General features: G+C 37.7%; 1 protein-coding gene across 1 annotated transcript in view; it reads right to left on the bottom strand.

Moving 5' to 3' along the window:
* Positions 1 to 15548, bottom strand: part of AkhR (Adipokinetic hormone receptor) — a 42354-nt gene extending 26806 nt beyond the window's left edge. The window contains exon 1 of the mRNA XM_034979465.2: positions 15386 to 15548. The gene's annotated coding sequence lies outside the window, so the exon portion shown is untranslated. The remainder of the gene's footprint in view (positions 1 to 15385) is intronic.
* Positions 15549 to 19984: the final 4436 nt, after the last annotated feature.

Here is a 19984-nt window from a genome sequence, read left to right as displayed (position 1 = left end):
ACATCAAAGATGTCTAAAACCGTTGTACTAAAAGTTTGAACTACCCTAGCCACTTATAGAAAGAGGGTTATCGTATCTGAATATCAGCTCGATGTAAAGATAAAAAAGGAATGCAGCTCCTTTCTTAGAAATGAAATTCTACAGACAACGTCCATTCTGTCAAAGTATAGGACCATTGGGTCAAATAAAATACACAATAGAAATATGGATGCATGCACACAGTACTGTTATGGAAGTGTCAGGAGCAGCGCAACGATCTCCATTCTCCATTCAAAATCTTTCGTTAAAAGTTGTCTGGAAGAAATCGTATTTTTTGTGTGTTCTATCTAATTTTTCTGGATAAAAAGTAACCTTTGTCCGTCTCCGGGATGCAAGATCGATTAAGTGATTATGCCTTGAAAACGTAAGAGACAGACACACTTTCGCACTTATATTAGGATGGATGTAGAGAGTATAATTGTAAGTTGCAATTTTCCTACGCATGAAAATAACAACTTTTCAAAGAATATTAGTTATTAAGTTAACATGATATTCCCCTTTTCCCTTCAGCTAAGCGTAAAGCTAACGTTGTGTCGTTACGACTTAGTATAATCGTAATTACTGCTAGGAGTGATGACGTATGATGATGCTATGATAATAGTAAACAAGGTTGAGTACGGTTTTCAGTATCTGACCGTTAGACTATAACTAAATATATGAATGCGAAAGTATGTATGTATATTGTTTTATTGGTGTGTTGGTTTGTCCTTCAATCAAGTCGCAACAGAGTAACGGACCGACGTGATTTTTTGCATGGGTATAGTTAAAGATCTGGAAAGTGATAAGGGCCACTTTTTATACCGGAAAATCAAAGGCTTCCCACGTGATTTTTAAAAACCTTAATCCAGACGGAAAGTCGCGGTCATCGGCTAGTAGGAAGACTAAATTAACTTAAATGACGAGATTTTTTTGAATGAGATTGCTGCGTCTACTCCCAGATGTGTAGATTATTGTGTGGATGTAAAAAAAGATGAATTCGCATCCCTCTTGGAATTCGATTAAATTTTTTGTCAATAAGATTGGAATATCGGATAAAAAGAATTGGGTCCGCGGTCCTCTCTTGCTTCAAGTGGATATTATCATAATAATAAATCTATGTACTTGGTATATTATATCTCTTTCGATTTTGATACATTACATTACGCGAACAAGAAAAAATCAAGTAGGTGAGTATCAAGATCTTTTTTTTTGGAAATCAACAAAATTTCTGGAAGAAATTTTAAATGAAAAATTTGAATGCATTTTTATTACACTTATCGGTCTAATATTTTTTTTGTAAATTTTGTGGTACCTAGTTTATTATTACTTTAGGATCAAATTAAGACAGTTTTCAGAAAAGGGTTAAATATCCTATTGTATTTAAAATACTTTACCTTGTTAATCCTAGACTTGCAGTAAGTAACAACAAATCAGAGTAAAATTATAAAGGTAAAAAAGTCAATTGTAGTAGTGAACGTAGGTACCGACTTAGAACATATCGATGCTAGAACAATTTCCAATCGCTAGGTCGGAGAAAAGAAGAGATAAACACACAGAAAATGCTCAAAGTTGCGCGAACTTTAAAACACCAAGCATTAGGTACTAAGCACAGGGTGACCTTAAATAAGTAATAATATTTGATGGAAAAATATGATTTAACACTGACCTATGAACCTATGATAACAGATCCGTGAATATTTCAATGTTGCAAGGTTTTATATTTATCAACTTACCTATCTACATGGTCAAAACTATTAGGTAATAAAAATAGTCGTGATAGCAGAGCGTTGATAGCCTAGTGCTTGATACGTCGGCCTTATTTAGGAGGTCGGTGGTTCGATCTCGGGCACACAAATCTAACTTTTGAGAGTTGTGTAAATAAGCAATTAATTAACACTTACTTAACGGTGAAGGAAAATTTCGTTCTGAGAAAACCTTCATGCCTGAGAGTTCTCCATAATATTCTCAAAGGTGTGTAAAGTCTGCCGATTCGCACTGGGGCAGCGTGGCGGACTATGGCCTAACCCCTTCTCATTCTGAGAGGAAACCCCTGTCCAGTAATAGGCCGGTGCAGCAATGGGCCACAACCGACAGCTACAACCTGAGGCTACAATCTTTTTTTCCCTACTCATTGGCTACATCCTACCTAGACGAGATATGGTATACTTAGGATACGTTTCATTGCGAGAAAATCAATTCATGCTGCATTTTTATGTTTCCGTAGTCAACAAGGAACACTCAAAATTCTTATGTCAAGTGTTCCCCCTGTCAGCTAATTTTTTTAATGAATATAAGCCATGTTAAATGAATAATATTTCCCTCTCCTCTCCAACTAAGCGTCAAGCTTGTGCTAGGAGTAGGTACGACAATAGTGCAACGGGCGGGGTTTGAATCGCCCACCTTTTCAGTTTTCAGTCTACTCCATTACCCGTTGAGCTATTGAGGCTTTGTTATGGCTTTGGAAATGGTTGTTAACTATGAAGAATTTGCCAAGATTATTGTAATGTCTCATACGTACAACCCGGCGGAAATATCTGAGAACCTGGCTTGCTTGCGTTGGCAAAGGTACTGGCACTAGTATCGGCAGCGGTACTGGTAGAACGTAGAGTTTATATTATACTCTTTGGATACTGTATAGGCGAAAATAGCGAGCTGCGGGAAAGCGCGAGGGGAAGCACATTCCAGCGAGGTACGCAGATATTTACGACAGGTGGTACTTATTTACTTGACCGGTTTTTAATAAATCTAAATTTTAGTTCTATAATAATTATCGTAAGGATTCTGAAACAAGGCTTAGGTTGCAAGCCAGCAATGGATTAAACTATTAATAAGCCTTTTGTGTTCGTTTTGGAGGAGGGTTAGGTACTGAACAAACACGTGGATCTGTATTGCGAAGATAAACAAAGGGTATCTATTCTACTCGGTACCTACTAATAGATAGTTGAATAAGTTTTCAAGCAGTTCCAAAATTATAATTATATTTGCATACTTAGTAATGATTGTAGACCGCTACGAGTGTTAATAGTACCTACAGTACGTGTCAGAAAATAATGTACATCGACCTTTAGAAGGAGATAGCGGATTTGTAGAGCATTGTCTCTGTCGTTGAGACCGACATAACGTCATATATAGGTATGAGTGACAGAGACAACGCTCTACAAAGTCAAAATGTGATTCTAAAGGCCGATGTCCAAAAAAATTTTTTTACAAAAAAGGGAAATACGCGCAATTTATAATTTAAAACCACGCGATTCTCTCGGAGACAAATTCTATCATGGACTTCTGCAAAATTCTGCTTCTATACAAGTTTCTTTCTTTCTTTCTAAGCGACGTTTATCTTCCGTGTTCCCGTTGCGAACACTCTTCAATCACGGCACATAAATAGTCAATGCACACGCATACCTATAGGAAAATAAATAGCACTTAGTCACACTCCAGAGTCCGCTTACGCACCCTCTGACCCGCTTATCTGTTGTTTTGAGAAATTAATTAGCGACTAATCAACCGACCTTCTTTTGTATCGTTTATATGTTAGGTAGGTATGTAGATGATAGTCACATAACTATGAAACTTGAAAAACAACTAAGCGCATAATCTAAAAATATTATGTCTTAATTGATTTTTTTATTATTTGGAAAAATAACCTAGAAACTTGCAATAATTACTGAGCACAGATTCCTCTCGAAATGAGAAGGGTTTAAACCATACTCCACCACGCTGGCCAAGTGTGGATTGACAGACTTCACACACCTCTGAGAATATTATGGAGAAGTCTCAGGCATGCAGCTTTCCTTCACCGTTAAAGCCAGTGATATTTAATTGCTTAAAACACAAATAACTCGTGGACTAATAAATAATCCAAAGACTGCCAGTTTGTATCGGGCTCCTATTGCTAACGTTCTTCTAAGCTCAGCACGGCTAGCATGGGCCGAAGATAAAAATTGCCTTCTCATAATAATTGCCAATAATATTGTGTGCCGGCTACGTGGCCGGCCGGATATCGTGGTCATTCGATCATAAAATGATATAGATCTGTTTACTTTACGTAATTCAGTGGTTGAATAAGCAAATGATTTTTTTTATTAGTATAATGGACACTCGACCTCGTTCCTGTTTTGTACCAAAATTGTATGGGAATACGAGAGGAAAGTTAGGGTATGGGATGGTAAATTATGGTAGCTATGGTAGTATGGTAGCGGCAACGCATTAGTGGTTTCCTCTGGTACTGCAAATGCTCATGGGTGGCGGTAATCACTTAACATCAGGTGACCTGCCTGCTCGTTTGTTTAACATTGTTAATTCGGTTTTAGATATTAAGTAGAATACGGGTTTCATACGAACAGAGGCGTCTTTACCTATGGTGCAGGGTGTGCGGCGCACACGGGCGCCGGGTCTAAGGGGGCGCCGAGCGCCCTCTAATGCGACACCTCCAAAGATGCGTCGATGCCAGCGCTCTCAAAGACCCTGCGCTCGTGTTATGGCCGACGCCGTCATCATTTAAAATTGCACCATTTGCATCCGAATTTCCGTTTGAAAATATATGTTAGTATTCCATTTTGACCCTGCTCCTACTCTAGAGGGCGCAAGGGTACTGCTTGCACACGGGCGCCACAAGGGCTAGAGACGCCTCTGCATACGAATTCCCACAACATAAATTAATCGTATAAGAAAGTAAGTAAACCTTTCCACTAAAATAAAATAATTATTGAGGCTTTATTTTAGGTAAGTATACCTACTGGAGTTCGATCATAACTTCGGAATGAATTTTGGGGATATCGTAATCTAAAATCTAAAATCAAATTAAACAGAAAGTTTTGTGGTCCTATTTGAATAGTAGAACGTGTATTACTCATTTTAATAAGTAGATACTATAACTAGATAGGTATAATATAATGCATTTGAATAGGTAATTAGGTAAGAGACTAAAACTGGGGCATACTTACGTACCTACAAAATGGACGGTCACATTACAGTCGTGAAATTGTAAGCAGTAGGCATGTTACGGCTTACAATTTTTTTACAATCTCGCGAGATAGATACATTTAGATTGTAATCGTTAGATTATAATAGGTATTTACAATTTTATGGAGACATATTATATCTTTAATGTTATTTTATGTGTAGTAAACGACACAAAGGCTATCTCCTAACGCAATATGCCTAATATTATCAAACCACATGGAACCGTAATGTCGAGCTATTTCTGAAGGTATGCCTTCCAAATTGTATTACGCCACATATCTGTACAAATGTACGTACCTACACAAAATAAAAGACAGACTCATATAAGTGAAAGCGTATATTATTGTCTGTACATTAACCTTGTAGCCTTGTAAGCTAAGATTGTGTGCGTTGTACGAATATTAGAAAAATATAGCATAAAGGAACTCTACAAAGCTGTGGCCTGTAACGGTTTCATAAATGCATGTATATGTTACGGATAATGCTAGAAGATGTAGTAAACCTAGGTTTACACGGGTATATTTAGTATTGCCCAAACGTTTTGAGTAAAGTTCGAATAATAAGTAAAATAAATTTTAATTCGGAATTTACCCATACTCACCTAGGTCGACCCAACTTTGGCTGGATAATGTTAGGATGGAAAAAGTTGTGTCCTTTTCGGGTCGGAAGAAATGCATGGCTCCATTGCATTGCAATGCTCTACAAATCCGCTATCTCCTTCTAAAGGTCGATGTACCTACATTATTTTCTGCCGCCTGTACCTAACTCTGATTCTTATCTACACTCTAGATACTGCAACAGAGAGATGCAAAATGACAATTTTTTACAAGTCTGGGTATTCATAAATACATTGCAAAACACATTTTAAAACTCTTGGGTATAATAATATAACAACGTAGGTAAAAAAAACTTAAAAGCTTCCCTAATATCGAACCTTATAGGCGTAATTGGTGAGAGATTGATAAAATTTATTTATTCCATTCTAAGACCTCCATCTAGATCTATCGATCTACACGATCGTTCTTTGGAAAGAGATCACCCTTATCGCAACAGCAGATTCTGTCAGGCATATTGATCAAGTGATCAATTTTGAAGTGTACCAAATTATTCAATGTACCTATGTGTGCATTGCTGATGTGTTGTTAAAATATTCTATGTACGTTACTGCGTAGCGTAAAGCGAGCAGCCATCCAATATTTTTCTGTCAGTTCATGTGACCTCAAATTTTGGTGATTTGGGTATATTTTTTTGCTCGTAATAAATCATTTTAGTTTATTTTATGTTCTATTTCGTTTAACATTAATTAATAACCATGCTCTTGCTCAGTAACAGTTACTGAATTTCCATAACATCTTGTACATTACCTTCTGATTCTAACCTTTTGTTTTCTTCATTTATGTTTTCAAGCAATTGATGTCACTTGTCATCAAAATCAAAGGAAAACATCGTGAGAAAACTTACATACCTGAGAGTTGTCCATGATGTTCTCAAAGGTGTGTGAAATCTGCCAAACCGCACTTGGCCAGCGTGGAAGAAACCCAAGGTCTAAGCTCTTCGTCTGAGAGTAAAGCCGTAATCAGTAGTGGGCTGGCGATGGATTGAGATGGTGATGTAATTAAAGTTTTAATTATATGATGGATTCTAGATGGCACCGTCACGCGAGTTGAACCGCCATATTGGTGCCTAAAGATCATAATGAGGGGCTAATAATTGATCGTCTATTGGTTGAAGGTTGCTTATCATCAAGTGATATTGACACATCAGCATCACACAGTGCTTCACTATCTAATACTAGATGATGCCCGCGACTTCGTCCACATGGATTTAGGTTTTTAAAAATCCTGTGGGAGTTCTTCGATTTTCCGGCATAAAAAGTATATCCTATATCCTTCGCCAGGGTGCAAGCTATCTGTGTGCTAAATTTCGTTAAAATTGGTTGAACGGATGGGCCATGAAAAGCTAGCAGACAGACAGACAGACTTTCGCGGTACCTTTCATATAATAGGTACACTTGATAGTTATCTTACTTCGATAATTGAAAACACTAATTATTAGTTCATGACCACAATTTAATTTTTTTTTTGTGATGTAACCACAAATTTACAGTTTTCAGATTTTTCCCCGAATATCTGCTATAAGACCTACCTACCTGCCAAATTTCATGATTCTAGATCAACGGGAAGTACCCTGTAGGTTTCTTGACAGACCGACAGACAGACAGACAACAAAGTGATCCTATAAGGGTTCCGTTTTTCCTTTTGAGGTACGGAACCCTAAAAATAATAATTTTGCAGTTAAATGTGCAGCATGTGCAGCTAAAACCATCAATTAATTGTGACGTCACAGTTTTTTATAGCTCGACGCCATGCTGAAACGTCCCGTAAGGGTATTGGATACGTCATTCAGTTTTATGATATGCTGTCATGAAAGATGTCATGTTGTGGAAAGTGATCAAGAGTCTAAGATGGAAACGGGCTAATCTGAAAATAGTATGTCAGTTTGGTAGGTAAACCAATTTACTCTATCGGTTTCTACGCGGCATCGTAATTCGTAATGGAACGCGCTTATAAATCGCTTGGTGGCACATGGCTTTGACGGTAGGGTGGTAGCTTAGCCTAACCTTATTTTAATTTAGAAATTATTAATTTTCAATTAGGGCCTGCTGGAAATTGAGTCCCAGACCTCCCACTGCCTATAGCTCTCATTACTACGCCAGACTTATTGTTATCAAGCTCTTTTTAATCAACAAAATCTATTGGTACGATTACACCTAACGAGTACAGTGGCGAGTCAGTGTCCTCGGCCGAGTACTTGGTTGGTATAAACACTTTAACGAGTGCAATTTCGCCGCAATTTCTCAGCCACAGCACTGTCTCGGCCGAGTGACATTTTACTGTCTCGCTTCACTACTCGGTAGGTGTAATCGTACCATATCTGTCGGTAATAAAATCCGAAGGAATCGATCAATATCGAATCGATCATTCAGATGACAGTATGTTCAGCTAAATAACTGACATCGGTAATAAGAGGATAAAACTAAAAGATGAATATCGAAAAAAATGTATTAAAAAATTACTAATTTGTAGCTTGCTTGGAGTAAATATCGTAAACGAAACGAAATCCTATCTAAAATCCTAATTTTCTTTAGGTATTTACGAAACGGCTTAGATATCACGATTGAATAGGCGTAGGTACCTACCTATTCTTACATTCCAGTATTGCGTACTCGTGTTATTGTTGGCTATTATTATATAAGCATAAGTGTTTTGCAATGAGTGGGCCAACTTTGTGCAGTTGCAAATAATATGTACCTACCTATTGTAAAATAAGATTTCCTACGGATCTACGTTGACGAATCTTGTTCTACTATCGATCTCTGTCGATTGGTTTAATGTAGTAACCTCCCTAAGTCCCTAAGGCTATATTATCAATTATTTTTCTGTAGTCTGTTTTATTTTATACTGATACGCCTGAGTCCTGAACTCCTGACCTCACCCTTTAATCCTACGTGCAGCTGTGAAAGACATTTTAATTAACTTAAATCTATAGCTATAGGTACTAGACACGCCCCTAAAATTAATCCAATTAGGTAGGTATATCGTAATTCGTACGTATATAAATAGGGATAACTTATTGCGAAGTACCTAGTTAATGAAATAAATATAATTCAGATTCACAGCACACAGGGAAAATTTAAACTTTAAGTACTTATAAATCGTGAAATTATGAGTTTCAGTCTACAATAGTAGGTTTCAAGAGAAGCAGTCTTCGTCCGCGTCCCGCGGAAACTGTCTTTTTCCGTGGATTTTCCAAAAAAATCTTTCATACTTGAACCTCCTACAAAAAAAGAAAATAGGTATATTTTATCCAATTTGGTGCAGTCGTCGGAAGTTATAAGTACGTGACAGGTTGAAATGGCATTCAGCGAGGGAATTCCCCGCACATCCACACAGCCCCCGCGATAACACAGTGCGGGCAAACGCGGCTGACGTGCGGGGCATCCTAACACCTCATACTCCGATTGGCATCTCAACCTGTCGCGGACTTATACATACATTTCGGCGATTCATTTTTATTTATATAGATACAGATTTCGATTTTTAAAAATCCCGTGAAACTCCTATATTTCCCGAGACCGTTTATATTCTGTTTTGTCATTAATCGTAGACCTATCAAAGGTTGCGTGCTGAGGAAACATTCTTACTTGCTCCAACAATTTGGTATGTAGCTAAGTACGTGTGCAATACAGAAGACATACAGGTAAGGTCGTAAAAGAACATCCTAAAACAGTCCTAATACGTTTTTATGGCTTTTACTAGCTGATGCCCGCGACTTCGTCCGCGTGGAATTAGGTTTTTAAAAATCCCGAGGGAACTCTTTTATTTTCCGGGATAAAAAGTAGCCTATATCACTCTCCCAGGTCTTTATCTGTATCCATGCAAAAAGTCACGTCAATCCGTTGCACCGTTTCGACTTGATTGAAGGACAAGCCAACAAACCAATAAACCAACAAATAAATTTATAATAAGGGTATAAACAATAAATTTATAATAAGGGTACTGATTTATAATATTTGGGTCTCAAAACAGTTGCAAATAGCACGTTACTTGGTATATGTTGTTTACCACAGGCATATTTTTCAGGAAGTTGCTAAAAGCTATAACTTTTTACGGTTATTTATTAAAACGTTTAATGGCTTGTCTGGAATGAGGAATCTATTTAAAAATTTAATTAATAGAGATTATTCCATCCATACTAATATAATAAATGCGAAAGTGTGTCTGTCTGTCTGTCTGCTAGCTTTTCAGAGCCCATCCGTTCAAGTGATTTTAACAAAATTTGGTACAGAGGTAGGCAGCTTGCATCCCGGGGAAGGACATTGGCTAAGTACTTTTTATTCCGGAAAATCAAAGAGTTCCCACGGGATTTTTAAAAATCTGAATCCACCTACCTATATATATGAAAAAAAAAGCTGACTGACTGATCTATCAACGCACAGCTCGAACTATTGGACGGATTAGGCTGAAACTTGGCACGCAGATTGCTATTATGACGTAGGCATCTGCTAAGAAAGGATTTTTAAGGCGTTAAAAAAGGGGTTTGAAATTTGTGCAGTCCACGCGGACAGAGTCGGGGGAATAAGTTAGTTTCTCTATAATATTATAAATTCAGCATGCGGAAACATGGCAGTTACTTCTACGTAGCATCGTAGCAAAGTATTACAAAATCGCTTTAAATAAATCCAAAATAGGCTTAAAACTGATAGCACATTACGGAATGAATCGTTAGTCACGTATTTTTGAGGTTCTGTACCCGTATTACCAAGCCTCCGCTATCCGTCCATCTGTCTGTCTGTCTGTCAGCGAGCTGTATCTTACGAATTTTCACAGTATTTCTATTGCTACTCGTGACTACTACGAGAGGAGTGCTCGTAGGTATGTTTCTCGGGTCTTCGAGACAAAGTGAACCTAGCCTGTCTAAGGTTAGAGACTTCTAGTAGGTTGAAATTATTGCCTTGCCTTTCCATGGGATCGTTAAAAATAGTGAAAATCGACTCGAGCCTTTCTCGATTTTCACAATTTTTAACGATTTTCGTCTCAAGATTCGGCTCAAGCCGAGCGAAATTGCCTTTTCTTTCCATGGGATTGTAAAAATCGAGTGTCAAATGTTACTTCAAATGGAGCACACTCTAGAGTTAAATTTTGCTAGAAAATTCAATATTATGTTTTATAAAAAGTCCCATAGCGGTTCATTTTATAAGCTTTTTTTTGCCATTTACATACATAACTACATACGCTGATTTGAATGTAGAAGTTTTGTTTACGCAAAAACTTAAATACACTTGAGGCTTTAATGTACCTACTTATTCTGAAAGTTCAGCAAATGTTTACTTTATATCTATTTATCAGCGAATATGATACCTATTATTGAGGTGTTGTTGCCTTGTGTTTGCTCTTGTGTTTCACGCGTAGAGACGTATGCCAAGTGCCACCGGTTGACAACTACAAAGAAATGATTCTGTTTGTAAACTCAAAAACTTACTCATTGAGAGTTGAGGAGATAATGGGGCTGATATTATTATCGCCCGCACGGGGTTAGCACGGAGGCTGTCCGGGTGTGCGGAGCGTTTCCTCCCCGATTGTCATCTCAATCTGTCGCGGACTATATCTATTATTTTTGGAGCTAACATATTAGGCTGTATTCATATGAAATATACTTATTCATTTTGCAGATTCGTATCTATTAATATTTATAAAATTGCTTAAAATTATTGCGCTGTTCTTGATATTGCCGTATGGCGTATTATGATTTCATAGAATAATTACCTGGTACTAACCTACTGGTCAATTGCTTTCAATTAATTTATTTAAACTTAAAATTATGATTCCATGAAAGTAAAGTTACCTGTACCTAAATCAAACCCGTCCTTTAGTTTGGCTCGTCTTGGCGAGGGCACTGCCGTGCCACCTGATATTCTTATTTTACCGCTTTTGAAATTTTCCATAAATTAAAGAGCTATTTTTAAATTAAAAGACACTTCGAAGTTTAAATAAAAGTTCATACAATATTTTAGTTAAAAACTGCAAACAGCTTGCAAGCGCAAAAATTATAAACTTTAGAAGGAACCGCAATTATTCCTTTTGAGCGTTAGATACCTATTTAAGGGATTATATTATTGTGGTAAGCATCACTGATGATAAAGTTTCTTCATATTGCTGTCCTAAATAAAGTAAAAGGGTTGAAACCTTTTGATAGTAAGTACATTCTGCTTTTGATCTTCCATTAAAACAACTTTGAATGGCAGTTCTATTTTCAAATTATAATAAACTAGCTGATCCCCGCGGCTTCGCCCGCGTAGATTTAGGTTTTTAAAGATCCCGTATAGCCTATGTCACTCAGGAATAATGTAGCTTTCTACTGGTGAAAGAATTTTTAAAATCGGTTCAGTAGTTCTAAAGATTACCCCCTACAAACAAACTTAACGACATTACCTCTTTATATAATATAAAGATAAAGATCCCGTATAGCCTATGTCACTCAGGAATAATGTAGCTTTCTACTGGTGAAAGAATTTTTAAAATCGGTCCAGTAGTTTTTGAGCCTATTCAGTACAAACAAACAAACAAACAAACAAACAAACAAAGTTTTCCTCTTTATAATATTAGTGTAGATAATACAACGGGCCGTGCAGCAGAAATCGTAATATTTTAATTTCGCCATAACTTCAAAACCAAACGTCCAATTTTAATCATTCAAAGACCAAATATTATCTCCATAAACTGTTCTTAGTGATGAAATCATTTATTTTGATAAGGATTAATAGCATGAGTAAAATAAACGCGTTTAAATGTAGTCCAAAAAAAAATTCAAGATTTTTAAATAAAAAAATGGTTGCTGTGCCTCACTCGACATAGATAGGTATAGTGTGTCGCGGACTTTTTTGTAGATATTTATAAGATCTACAATTAATTAGAACATTTTATGGTTCTATCTTTTATAGTTTAGGCAGCGTACGCAAAATAAGTAACTTTTCTGGTTGATTTTTTACACCTTGTGTCCGAAAAACCCAAATATCTTACGGAACCCTATTTTTTTCCAAAATAAAATATAGCCTATGTTACTCGTGGATAATGTAGCTTTCGAATGGTGAAAGAATTTTTAAAATCGGTCCAGTAGTTTTTGAGCCTATTCAGTACAAACAAACAAACAAACAAACAAACAAACAAACAAACAAACAAAGTTTTCCTCTTTATAATATTAGTGTAGATACTTATTGTACGCAACAGGTCGAGATGGCAATCAGGGAGGGAAAGTCCTGCATACACGCACAGCCCCCGCGCTAACCCGGTGCATGCGAGCGCGGGTAACGTGCGGGTGTACGGGGCGTCCCGCCGCCTCATACCCCGATTGCCATCTCGACCTGTCGTATACTATACGTAAATTGTTATTTTGTTCTTAATTATCTGTTTAGTTCGAAAAACCGATAAAGGTTGAGCCTGTCGCCCCCTCTGGCTAGCAGTGGAAGTCGGTTGATAATGATGATGATGATGAATTATCTTTTTGTATAAAAAATTGTGTCTATTCTATATCTTCTGTTGACGACCTCCCTGGCACAGTGGTCTTATTAGTGGGAGGTCCCGGGTTCGATTCCTGGCAGGGGTAAGGAATTTTATAATTTCTAAATTTCTGGTCTGGTCTGGTGGGAGGCTTCAGCCGTGGCTAGTTACCACTGTTAACTAGCCACGGCTACCCTACCGGCAAAGCCGTGCTGCCATGTGATTTAGCGTTCCGGTACGTTGCCGCGTAGAAACCAAAGGGGCATGGGTTTAACAAAAACTGCCCTTTCAGGTTAACCCGCTCCCACCTTAGACTGCATCATCACTTACCACCAGCTGAGATTGCAGTCAAGAGCGAACTTGTATCTGAATAAAAAAAAATCGCACATCGTTCATCTGATTGAGTTAAAAATTTGTACAATCTGTATTTATAACTCGATGTAAGTAACTACTAACTAATTACAGGACGATAAATATTATCATCATCATCATCATCATCAACTCGTAATCGACCCACTCCTGCAGGGTTAGCATGGGCGGGGATATAATTTTCTCCCCGGGGAAAGGATAAAATCTTTATCCCCTCCGACAGCTTTATCCACTCTCCGAGCATGGGCTCACGGGTGGATATAATTATCCACAGTGAATAAAACGGGGGACTTTTCGGTTTTTGGATCTTTTCGTTTACCTTTATTGGGTTAATGGTAATTGGTATTTGGGACCTATGTTGGGTTTATGTTGGGGTTCCCAACCATATTCCAAACATAACCCAAACACAACACAAACACAACCCAAACATAACCCAAACACAACCCAAACTTAACCTAAACCCAACAGGTACCGCGAGACATGTTTTGATTTTTAAGTTCTATGAGAATAAACTTAAACCCACGTCTAATGTCGAGGATAAAATTGTCCCCGAATTAGGGATAAACTTCTCCTCTCCCCTGTTGCCGTGCTTTGAGAGGTGGACAAGTAAATTTTATCCCTCGTCAGTGGATATAATTGGGGGATACAATTTTTGTCTCCTGCCCATGCTAGGGGGGCAGAGCACGGGTCTCCCCTCAGAATGAGAAAAGGTTTAAGGTCATAGTTTACGCCACCATCCAAGTGCAGTTTGGCAGACTTCACACACCTTTGTACATTATTTAGAACTCACAGGCATGCAGATTTTCTCACGATGTTTTCCTTCACCGTTAAAGTAACTAATATTTACGTATACAAAAAATTAATGATTACCCATATATAAAAGGAAAAGCTGACTGTACTGACTGATCTATCAACGCACAGCTAAAACTACTGGACGGATCGGGATGAAATTTGGCATGCAGATAGCTATTATGACGTAGACATCCACTAAGAAAATACAACCCCTCAGGGGGTAAAATAGGGGGTTGAAATTTGTGTAGTCCACGCGGACGAAGTCGCGGGAATAAGCTAGTAGGTAGGTATATTATTATGTTTATGCATATTTCTCAATAAATAACTAAGTAATATCCAACATTGACGTAAACTTATTGCGTATTGAGCTGTAATCTTCCTTGACCTGGGAACTTATCCATTTTAATATCATAACGACATGTTATTCGTATAAATAATATGCCCGGTTTTATAAATATTTGTAATTTCAACTTTGGTACTTTACCGTCATATTGTATTATAAACACAAACTAAAAGAAACACCAAAAAAATGTACTAAGCTTTTCTTATTTTCCAAAAAAAAGTATAACATTCCTTAATATCTAAGTATATAAAATTCAAAGTCCTGACTGACTGACTTATATATCAAGGCACAGCCTAAACCGCTGGTCTTAGAGACATGAAATTTGGAGCGTGTGTTCTTTGACTTTTCAAACTACCCACTAAGAAAGGATTTTTCGAAATTCCATCCCTAAGTGGGTTAAATGGGGGTTTGAAATTTATGTGGCCCACGCGGACGAAGTCGCGAGCATAAGCTAGTTTAATTATAAAATTGACTTAGGGGATAATTTATAGTCTAAATTAATATTATAAAGAGGAAAATATACTTCGTGTTTTGATTTAGGAACTAGGAGGTAATCTCCGAAACTACTTATCCGATTTCAAAAATTATTTCACTGAGAGATATCCCCCAGTGCTAAAGGTTATAAATTTATATATTTATCGCGGACGAAGTCTCGGGAAAAAGCTATTAAATAATAACCATGATTCAAGCGTGTGACTGTTTAATGATTTAAAAAAATCATCTACTTATTCGTATTTTCAGGAAAATTCATACAAAATCTTTTCATTTATATTCAAAAAATAAACATTAAGTAAATAAACTTTTTACTTTTAATTGCAGAAACCAAAAGTATCTACTTACCTACCATACGTGTACGTATTATTAAAACATCCGTTTAAAAGTTCGCACTTTTCACTCGCACTTCACTATAACTCAGTCACCACGAAGTTCTGAAGAGTCAAGAGCTCAAGCGTTAACCAAGTGTGCGCGGTGATTCGCTACTGGATGTTAACGGGCCGCCCGCCCTGCTGTTATCAGAGGGCAAGTGTTAATTTACTAGCGGTCAGCGAATAGGGTTTTATCTCTCATAATATGTGGACTAATTGGCGGTCTGCTTGCGATAAATCTCAGTTTATTGGGTATAAGATAAAGCACTTTGAGTGTTTTTACATTTCATTCCTGTTATTATAACTACTTAGATACCTACTTAGTAAATTATAGGTTTTCTCAGAATTCGGTTCCAGAGCACTGCTTTTTGTCCAGTTTTCCTTGAAGTTTCCACAATTTATTGATTTTTGTGCACAAAACTCCTAAAGTATATTTTTTAATGGATGTACCGAAAAGTTGTAGCTAAAGCAGCTACGACGTAGCCACGAAAAAAAATCTATCTTCTTATAATTATTATTAGAGCTAACTCTGTAACAAAAAAAGGAAAACTTACAAGGACTTTTCTAGACACAAAATCTCCTCTTATAGTGAGTGAAAGAGCAAGAGTGTTAAACATTGTAAATCGATGGCCCATTTCCATTAAGCCGGTCCTGTAGTAAAAAAAGTCTTAAGATTGAGGAGTTGAGATCCGAAGTTCAATGGTGTAGTCTATGCTTGGCTCCAAAAATAATATTGCATCATAGTCCAAAATTCTAAAGACTTTTTTACTTCTTAATGTTAGGCGTAGGCTTTCGTAGCATCCGTAGCAAGTGCCTACAAAAATTTCGAATAACGTTCGAAGTTCAAAATCCTTTTTTCTCAATTTCTTTTATGTTATCGAGTACACTCCTAACTCTCTCACATAGAGTTACACAAGAGCTGTCAAATGTTCGTGCCGCTCTGTAGGCACAGTACGCAGCAGAAAGTAAAAGTACCTTTGGAAGGAGATGGCAGATTTGTAGAGCATTGTCTCAGTCGTTGAGACCGCCAAAACGTTATATAAGTATGAGTGACAGAGACAACGCTCTACAAAGCCGAAATATCATTCTGAAGGCCGATGTACATTAAATTCTGCCGCATATTGTATACTCCTCGGGTCTCGTGACCAAGCTCAATTGGCGCCCAGCCTGCTAGAGCCTAGCTCAGTAGAATGTACCTCTACTCTCCAGCTGCATCCACTCATGCTAATCTACGTTCTAGAACAAAGTAGAATGTGACTGGAGTCGCGGCCGCTTATGAATTCCGCCACGCGACAGCCCCAGGACTCCCTGTTGTCATCAATTGTGTCGGATGGAAGGCGCCCGTAAACACGGCTTAATGATGGCGTCAGCATTAATGTTACACGTTGCACTTCACTTACATCTACTTATTTTATAAAAAAGTAATTGTAGCCTGTAGTAGTAGTAATTGTAATCTGCTCGTTGTTCCATAAACCTGCCCACACTATAATAATTAATATTTACTATTGTCATATTATATCTAAGTGCCAATAGCCGCCGACGACGTCCACATTATATCTATTCGGTTGACGACGTCAACAAATAGCCGACCCATTGTTGGGCACCGGTCTCCTCTCAAAATGAAAAGAGTTTAGGCCATAGTCCGCCACGCCGTCCAATAAATCCATACTAATATTATAATACGAAAGTGTGTCTATCTGTCTGTCCGTCTGTCTGTCTGTCTGCTATCCTTTCACAGCCCATCCGTTCAACCGATTTTGACGAAACTTGGTACAGCGATAGCTTGCATCCCGGGGAAGGACATAGGCTACTTTTATACTGGAAAATCAAAGAGGGAGGATTCCCACGGGATTTTTAAAAACCTAAATCCACGCGGACGAAGTCGCGGGCATCCTCTAGTTGGCCATTTAATGAAAAAGTGTGTTTGTTTTTTGGTTTGTCCTTCAATCACGCCGCAACGGATCTAGGTGATTTTTTTTCATTAATATAATTACTAATTAGATACAGACTTGGAAAGTGACATAGACTTTTATACTGGAAAATTAAAGAGTGAGAACGAAACGCGGATGAAGCTGCGGGCATCAGATAGTTAAATACTTATTGTAAACTTATAATTTGTTCAGATCGGATTTAAAAATGAAAGGCCAACTGAAATTCAAAGAAGTTAAAAGTCCAACAACGATTCCAATAAATACGATTAGGTAAATTATAACATTCCAAAGCTTTATTTATTTGTTGAAACGCAATTTAACTTTCGATATCCAAGGATACACTTCGTGCCTTTGGAAATTTCCCAGGCAATTTAGGGTTGTAGGTTAGGTTAGAAAGAGAATTTATAAAAGATGACCTCTACAATGAACGTAAATTAAAACGTCCTTTTTAGGGTTCCGTAGCCGAATGGCAAAAAACGGAACCCTTATAGATTCGTCATGTCTATCTGTCCGTCTATCTGTCTGTCCGTCCGTCCGTATGTCACAGACACTTTTTTCCGAAACTATTAGAGCTATAGTACCTACTGTTAAAACTTGGTAAGTAGATGTATTCGTATCTATGGATAGGTCTTCAAAAAAATTATATTGAGGTTTCTTATATAATTTTTTTCTAAACTGAATAGTTTGCGCGAAAGACACTTCCAAAGTTGTAAAATGTGCCCCCCCCCCCCCCCTGTAACTTCTAAAATAACAGAATGATAAAACTAAAAAAATATGTGATGTACATTACCATGCAAACTTCAACCGAAAATTGGTTTGAACAAGATCTAGTAAGTAGTTTTTGATTTATTGTGCAAAATGTCGATAAAATACGATTGTACTACGGAACCCTCAGTGCGCGAGTCTGATTCGCACTTGGCCGGTTTTTTGACTACTTTCGTTTGTTAAACCCAAGTACCTACGTTCGTTATTTAAAATTAAGTAGGTAGGTATACCGCGACAGGTTTTGATGCCAATCGGGTATGAGGCAGGAGGACGCCCCTCACACCCGCATGTCATCCTCACTCGCCCGCATCGGGTTAACCCGGGGGCTGTGGGGGTGTGCGGGGCGTTCCCTCCCCGATTGCCATGTCGACCCGCCGCGCGTCGCGTACCTACCTGTTGCAAAATACACTTAAGGTACGAACAACCCTAGACTTTGTCAAAGCTACTTATCAAATGGACGGAAGGGTCCTACTTAATTACTTTAGAGCAATTGAAGTGAATTTAGATGCTCAATCCCGATTCCCGGACACAATTCGAAGTTTTGTACACTTCGAAGTAAAACTTAATTTCACTAGGATTTCATTAAATCGGTTTTATTCGTTTTTTTAGATGTTCATCAAAACAATTTGAAAAATATTAAATGTCTTTGGTCCTATAAGCCACAAATTCGCGTAGTTGTAAACCAAAAATTATGACGTAGGCATCCGCTAAGAAAGGATTTTGGAAAATTCAACCCCTAATGGGGTAAAATAGAGGTTTGAAATTTGTTGTAGACCACGCGGATGAAGTCGCAAGCAATGTGGTAAGCTAGTACCACAATAGACACAGTAGCCCGACGCCTTAGAGTAGTGTATAATTGGGCATTCTAGATCATTAAAGCATGTTTCGTTTCACTTCGTTTCACTTCGTTCCACTTCGTTCACGAAACATGCTTTAGTGATCTAGCAATGCCCAATTATAGCTTTTGCATTTCGTTCATTCGAAACATGATTTAGTGATTTTCAGTTCGGTTGCTATCTGGTTTTGTCTTGAGTCGATTTCGATCTGTTTCAGAAAGTGAATAAACATATTCATAAACAATATTTGTATGTTCACGTTACGATCGAAGCGACTCGCGTACGCCAGCAAGCAGTTTGAGCACTAGGCGACGCGGCGCTCGTGAATCCATTAATCGAATCCACGATACGTGAATACATTATCATTGGCAGAAAGCGAGCTCTCCATCAACAAATAAAGTGTTATGTTATGCACGCTTTTATCACAACTTACGATGAGGAAAACATCGTGAGGAAACCCGCATGCTTGGATGATTATTATCTGACATGTGTTTACCCACCAACCACACTGAGCCAGCGCGGTGGATTCAGGCTCAAATCCCTATCGCTATCTGAGAGGAGGTCATTTTCCAGCGAAGGGAGTTTAAAAGGCTGTTACTTACCGTGGTAGCGAGCTCATCTCTGGGAAGGAAAAGGCGTTCTTCTGAAAAACATTAACATTGAAACACCTATTTTATATAGGTAAAGTAACATATCCAAGTTAAATTGCGAAATATTTCTTGCTAATCGGTATATTGCTGACTGAAATACGATGCATCATGTTTACTTCATTTTTGTACCTAATGTCTACCAAGTGTTTTCTGCAAATAGTAATCAATACAGGGTGTAATTTAGTTGGTTCCTCATTACTTCTTTTGATACTAAATTAACAGTAAATTAATAGATAGACGTTTATTGTATAGTTTATTTATTATTTTGGTATTACGCTTTTATTCTCCAAATAGTAATACAGAAAGTTTGTTTTTAACCCAAGCTGATTATAATAATAGTAAGTTACCGTAGTTACTCGAATAGGAATCGGAACTAGAACCCCATGCATTTCCGC

The sequence above is a fragment of the Maniola hyperantus genome, chromosome 20 (assembly GCF_902806685.2).
Source record: "Maniola hyperantus chromosome 20, iAphHyp1.2, whole genome shotgun sequence".
NCBI lineage: Eukaryota > Metazoa > Arthropoda > Insecta > Lepidoptera > Nymphalidae > Maniola > Maniola hyperantus.
Note: the sequence above shows the minus strand (reverse complement) of the source record. Positions and strands in the feature narration are given on the sequence as shown.